Genomic DNA, 7,114 nt, shown 5'->3' with positions numbered 1-7,114 from the left:
CCAAAAATTGTAAGTTTACTGCCTTTGTGCACTTTTGTTCCTTGTGGGCCCACGAGTCACTGTAAAGTAAATTTTATATCCTGATTATTTGTATTGTAGTACGTATGAATTTATTTAGCTTTTACATTACAAAAAAAAATTAATTACCGATGACTCTATAAATATTGTTTTACAAGAAATTAGAATATTTTATTGAATATTTTTATTTTATTCAAATAGTTGCAATATCATTTTTAATAAATGTTTTAGACACTCAAATTTATTTTAAATCATGAAATATGTGTTTTCCACTCATCTACTACATTTTTAGTCGGGTTCGAAAAATTTCGAGGAAAAATGATGAAAATGCTCTTGTGAGATGAAAATTATTTTTCCACGGTTTTGAAAGGGAAACAGCTTAAAATTCTTTAAAAACGAGGTTTGGAAATGATTACTCATAGGGGAGATGAGAAAAATGGTACTAAAGTCTTGCGGGGTTTCGGTTGGTACTCCGAGTAACAAATGTCTACCAGGACGTCGCGATAGTTATCACGGGCTCAAGGGGAGTACCGAGTCGTGACACATCCAACTCACCCGTGAAAGACATGCAACCAAGTTGCCGAGCCTCCTTCAGCTTCTTAGAAATGGATACATCCTGTACTGGCGGAACTGAAGGAGTAACTAGTGGTACTATAGGTGGAACCTAACCAGTCTGAGCTTGACCAGCCATTGTGGTAAAGAAAGTTGCCAATGTCTGTGCTGCCTCAGGAGACATGACAAGAATGCCAGTGGGTGGCAAAGGATGTGGAGGAGTCTCAACTTGTTCAACAGCAGGTGCTGCCCGAATGGTGGATGCAGTTGATTCCTCCTCTACTGCATCTAGCTGACGACGTTGAGAACGACCTCTTCCCCTCCCAACCGATCTAGTGAGAGGTGGGCATCCGTGTCGAGGAGGCATTATAATCTATAAAAGATTACGAGCAAGTTTAGGCAACCTTAAGCTTTATATGTAGATGCATGCATTCTATTCGACCTAACTTAACTTAATTTGAGGCCACACTGATACTTTAAATTTTTTAAAAAACCACTTTAAAGCCAAAAGCTCTGATTTTTAAAACCAAAAGCTCTGATACCAACTGAATTGTCATGACCCGGTACTCCTCTCGAGCCCGTGACAACTGCCACGACGTCCCGATCGACACTCATTACCCCAAATGTCAACCGGAATCTCGTAAGGCTTTAATAACAGCTTCTCATTTCCCCTGTGAGCAACTATTGCCAAATACCACGTTCTAAAAGATTTTAAACTGTTTCCAACTTAAAATAAATAAAATAATAATTTTCGTCTCACAATGGGTATTTTGGTCATTTTTCTAAAAATTTTGAAACCGGCTAAAATGTAATTTACAAGTACAAAACACATAATTCATAATCAAAATGAGTTTAAAAGTCTAAAATCTTCATTTAAAACGAAATTATGATTAATTGGACATAATAAGAAAATAAAAGAAATATTAAGTAAAATATTCGATTTTTCTTATAAAATAATATTTTTAAAACACTGTGTAAATAATTTTTACAACGTCAAAGCAAAATAAATTCCTACATACAGTAGTATAGATATCTAGAGTACGAAATTTAATTTACAATAACAAGTGGGCCCCCCCCCCCCGAATAAACAAAAGTAAAGAGGACTAAAAACTTACAGTTTGAAGGAATGCAAATCCCACAGTAGTCCTTGATGAGATCAGCTATCTATAGTTTAATCTGAGCCTGAAATGGATGGAAAGGAGGGTGGTGAGATTATAAAATTTCAGTGAGTAAACAGACATCATCATAAACATCTAGAGTTGAGTACATGGAGATGATAAAGTAAATCATCATAAACTGGGTCACAACATTAGAACACATTTCATTCAAAATACGTAAAGAAGCTTATGAATCTCATAAAAACTAGACTTGTACCATAAATCCATCTTTGGGGACACCTTGGCCGAGGCATCCTACCGAGACCGTCAAGGCTGTTAAAAATTCACATTTTACATAAAACACATTTTTCGTTGGACATCACAGCTGTTCCTTGGCGTTGGCTGAGTTCACCATCACGTGGTGGTTCGGCATGAAGTGAACTCAAATATCACTTCAGGAGCTACCCTACGTGCCTCTACAACCGAGGTGAGCATATATAAACAGGGTTACTGTGCCCCTCTCATAGGCTGGTCCACGGAACCCGCCTACTGCAGTAAGCTAATAATTATCCCACAATCAATAAAACTCAATAACATGATATGGCAATTATTGTAATTCACAGCCTTTCAAGGCAAACAATCAATCCGTATTTCAATACAATTGTCAGCTAGCCAATCATGCTCAATTTATCATAAGCCAATCAATGTAAACAATCACATTGCAACAAATAGCAGTCTCCGTGTACTCTATTTTTTAAAATCATTATTAATTTCAAAACAATTTATAAATTTATTTCATTGAAACACATTTATTCATAAAACATGAAAATTTACCTTTTTAAATCCATTTTCCAAAGAATTCATGAAATCATCTAAAAGTCATCCTAGATAATTACAATGACATAAGTTTACTCACTATGTCTAGAGTGCAGATTCTCGAAATACTCAAACTATTGATCCTCGGGTGTAATTCCCTTACCTTTATCGGAGGACTCACCGCCTTGACATAGTACAAAATCGAGAAATTCACCACATTAGTACTAAATTGAAATTAAACTAATTTAGACTACTAATGCATGATATGGAATGCAAAAATGCACTGGTAACTATCTAAACCGGGTACTGACCTAATTCATCTCATCACCCGATTAAATTACTAACGCATCCAATTTAATCCTAAATTACTCCATTTCTTTTCTAATATATCAATTCACCAAACATTATTCAAATAACACCAATTTCAGCATCAAAACCTTCCCATTTCTTCATGGAAAAATTTGGCCATTACAGTGCACTAACACCGTGATTTTTCCTACTTAATTTTCTCACCATTATTCATCATTTTCTAAGCCATTTCTCTTGAAATAATAACAATCCATCTCCCACACATATCAAGGAAGATTCGGCCAATGAAGATTCATGGGGAAAATGGATTCTTTTGTTGTTTTTTTGCTTCTAAATATGCTAAACTAACAAAACACTAACAAAACTTAAAATCAAACCAACCCAACATCTTTCTCTCTCCATACCCATTTTGACCAGCAATGAATTCATCATGAAAACATGTAATTTAACCATGAAAAATAAGGAGAAATGCTTAAGGAAAATAGATTTCAAGTTTAAATTGAAAAATCTTACATTTTTCACTTATTTTCCTTGATTTTCCACACTTTTTCTCTTCAAATTCCCCACCTAGGGTTTGTTCTCTTCCTTTTTCCCTTTGTTCTTGGTGTGGCCGAATATTTGGAGAGAAATGAGGGGTTTATAGGCTGATTTTTATAAAAAATAATAAAATATCCTTGCTTGACACATGTCACATTCTTATTAGTCTATTTTTCTTTTTATACTTTAATAATTATGCTTCCAATCTCCACCACATGATTAGTCAAAGGTCAAAATGAGGACAAGGGAAGACCATGTGCTGGACAAGTGTCCTGGTGGTGGAAAATTACAATTTTGCCCTTGGGGTGGCAAAATTATCATTTTACCCTTATGCTCCAAAAAATGTTGAGATTACAATTTTTCACTTCTCAACCTCAAATCATACTCCAATAAGTCAGATGTGATCAAAATATTTGAAATTTTTCCGTTTTTGTCATCTAGTGGCAAAATTATCATTTTACCCCTAGATAGCGAAATTTTCAATTTGACTCCAAATTGATCCTAGAATTTCGAATCACCATATTAAATCATTCTGGGACTTTAAAATTCTCAATTTTACCCTAAAATCTCTATTTGATCTAGTTCGAGGCTTAAATCAACTTGGTTGTACTTCTAAGTGCAATACCTACTTTTGTAAATTTTTCGGGAGTCTTCTAGCATGCAAACATGCTATCCATTACATGCATGTCATGACAAGTATTTATAAAGTCGGGCTTTACATCGTTGGTAATGCCTTTCCAATGAAAATTATCAATTAAAATTTCGGTAATAAATTATTAATTGACATCCACAATTTGCATTCAAAATTTATAAGAGAAACACACATTAGAAACTAAAATTCAAAGTCAAGTTCATGTAATTAGAAATCGTCATAAATACAATATCTAAAAATGTCAAACAAATATAAAGATAAAGCTAAATATGCTATTGTATGCCATATGAAAAAAGTATCCAAGTCCACCAACAAAAAAGAAACATCATATCATATATGCAGGATTACAAGTGGTTTGCAACTAGTTTCTTCTACAAAATTTCAAGGAATTCTTTTACAAACTCTTAAGGCAGAAGTTGACACCATTGATTTTGAAGAGAAAACAAAAATACCTAAACAAGAAATGATCCAACTATGGCCATGTAGTCTAACCTAGAAAAGAAAGAAAACAAGAGTGAAGTTTTAGAAGTGGATAGGACAGGAAAACTAGCAACCAACTTTGTAGAAAAAATAAACCACCAATAATAGGTTAAAGCCATGCATCACAAATTATAAAGAGGATAGAAGAGTAGGTTTGCCACAAGGTATGCAGCAATCAGAGAGAAATAAGGGAATAGTATTGCAAGTATAATATATGATTGCTTTCAATGACTAGATTAAAATTTAGGGCTATCACATAATCTGAACATGAACTTCATATTCAAAATTTATAAAAAGAAAATACACATTAAAATCTAAAATTCAAAATAAAGTTGATGTAAATAAAAATCGTCATAAACACAATATCTAAAAATGTTAAACAAATATAAACATAAAGCTAAATATGTTATTGTATACCATACTAAAAAGGCATCCAAGTCTAATAACAGAAGAGAGACATCACATACCATTTGTAGGAACAAAGACTATATCTCTTTTTTGACCAACGATGGTTGCTGTAATCCCAAGTGTCCTCCGCAAGTTCAAGCAACAAAGAGATAAATGTCAATTTAGATGATGAGAGCAATGAATTTTGGTTGCTCAAGGATTTCTAAAAATACAACAAATAAGACATAGTTAATAAATTAAAAACAGTAAAAATAGAGACATCATTTGCTACTGTGAAAAAATTGAAAGGGCATGAGAACCTTAGTTATTTGTAGGCTTTGCAAAAAAATGGATTTGCACTTCATGCTACAAATGTCATCTGTCTACAAAAGCAGACACACATTGGATACTAAGTTAGAGAGATTACTAGTAAAAACCAAGGGCATGACGTGGTAAAATATGAATTAAAAAGTTCAATTATCCCACCTTATCACATATATATTCTCCATATCTACCACAAACTACACTAAAAAGTTTTCTTGAAAAAGGAATACGTTGCTCACTTCTGTTCTTAACTTGATTTACTTCATTCACGTGACCTAAAAGAAACATATATTAATATATATGTACAAATTAATTTAATATATATAATAACATATTATTCTTTTATATATATATGTATGTATGTATACATGTATACATCAAAATATAACAATTACGAGTAATTCCCATACATATTTACAATAAAAAATGTTGACAAAAATATGCCATTATGAAATATATTTGAACATTTTAAAATATAAATTAAAATAATATAATTTGCAGCAAACTTAATTAGTTTGAACAATTTATTAGCAATACAATATCATTTATGCCATCATAAACTTCCACTATTCTTGATATTGTGCCTTAGAGTTTTAGCATCTAAGTTGTTGCCTAAGCTACCTAAGAAGCCATTAATATGCATAAGTAATTTGATATATTTATGATGGATTGCCAACCATATGGGCTGCAATTTTGGATGGTTAAGTTGGCTTAGATGTCGAGTTTAGCCAAGTGGTGTTTCTAATATATTTTGATGGTTACAAATCAATAAATCTTAAAAGGGATGTTTCTATCTTTTTCAAAGTATAAAGCAAAAAGTTATGTCGGATTGACTTAAAGCTTATTTGGCCTGACTTTTTTCTAACTTAAAAGTTATTATGAAGCTCTTATTAAGAATAATAGTTTTTAAAATTAAGGTAAAGTTGTTTAGTAAATTTCTTTTTATAAGTTATAATTTAGGTTAAAATTATCGTAGATGGTATTTCTTTTTTTGAAAGGGTAATATTGTAATTATTTTTAACAGATGATGGTATTTTTGGAATAAAAATAAAAATTCTCTTATATTTTTAAAAGAAGAAAAGAAAAAGTTCCTCACAGGAGCTTTTCCTGAAGTTCTTTTTTTAAAAAATTTTATTTTTTAAAAAAAATTTTACTTTTTTAAGAGCTTCTCAAAATTTATGTTTGACCTAATTTTTACTTTTAAAATGTAGATAAGCTAGAAAAAAGTTAGGCCAAACAAGCACTTAGTCTTTCACTAGTCTCATTTATTTTATTTTATTTTTGTTTTCTGAAATTGTTGCTATTTCTATGAAACCTCATAGAAAATGTTGTTCCAAAATCACCTAACGATTTTGACTAATCAAACATTGATAGGGGGAATGGGAATTGAAAATAATGTACTTTGTCTGTACAATGATGCAAGCTTTAAGATATTATAATTGAGATAAGATAATTATTTGGTTTTATTGTTCACGATTAAAAATAATAATGATAGGCATATTCTTGGTTATTGACTTTTTGAAACCAGTTACAGTAGAGTCAAGAGCTAATGAAATACTTCTTTTTATCAGATAAGGCAAAGATTCAATTCGAAATTTTGAGATACAAGTTCAACTAATATTGATCAAATTAAGAAAATTACATTCCGAGCATGGGAATTGGTTATTTAGTAATTGTTTATGCTTTTAATGAAAAGAATAATAGGTTTAGAGTTGAAAAAAAAAATAGTTGGCAGAGTTGGTAAATGTATGGAACATAAATTATATAGTTTGTTAAATATTATAATATAATATATTTAATATTATTAAATTACAAAATCAATATTACTTATTTTTTATATATAATATAATATTTATTAATTATTAACTAAATTTATTATTTTGTAAAATATTAATTACTTATACATCAATAAGTATAAGTAATATATTAATTTTATATAATA

At 31.0% G+C, this 7,114-nt stretch overlaps 1 pseudogene; it reads right to left on the bottom strand.

The window, feature by feature from the left end:
* The window catches only part of LOC18586834, a 19,848-nt pseudogene continuing 13,416 nt past the window's right edge, over nt 683-7,114 (bottom strand).

The sequence above is a fragment of the Theobroma cacao genome, chromosome 10 (genome assembly GCF_000208745.1).
Source record: "Theobroma cacao cultivar B97-61/B2 chromosome 10, Criollo_cocoa_genome_V2, whole genome shotgun sequence".
Classification (NCBI taxonomy): Eukaryota; Viridiplantae; Streptophyta; class Magnoliopsida; order Malvales; family Malvaceae; genus Theobroma; species Theobroma cacao.
The sequence above is the reverse complement of the archived record's forward strand: the minus strand, read 5'-3'. Positions and strand labels throughout refer to the sequence as shown.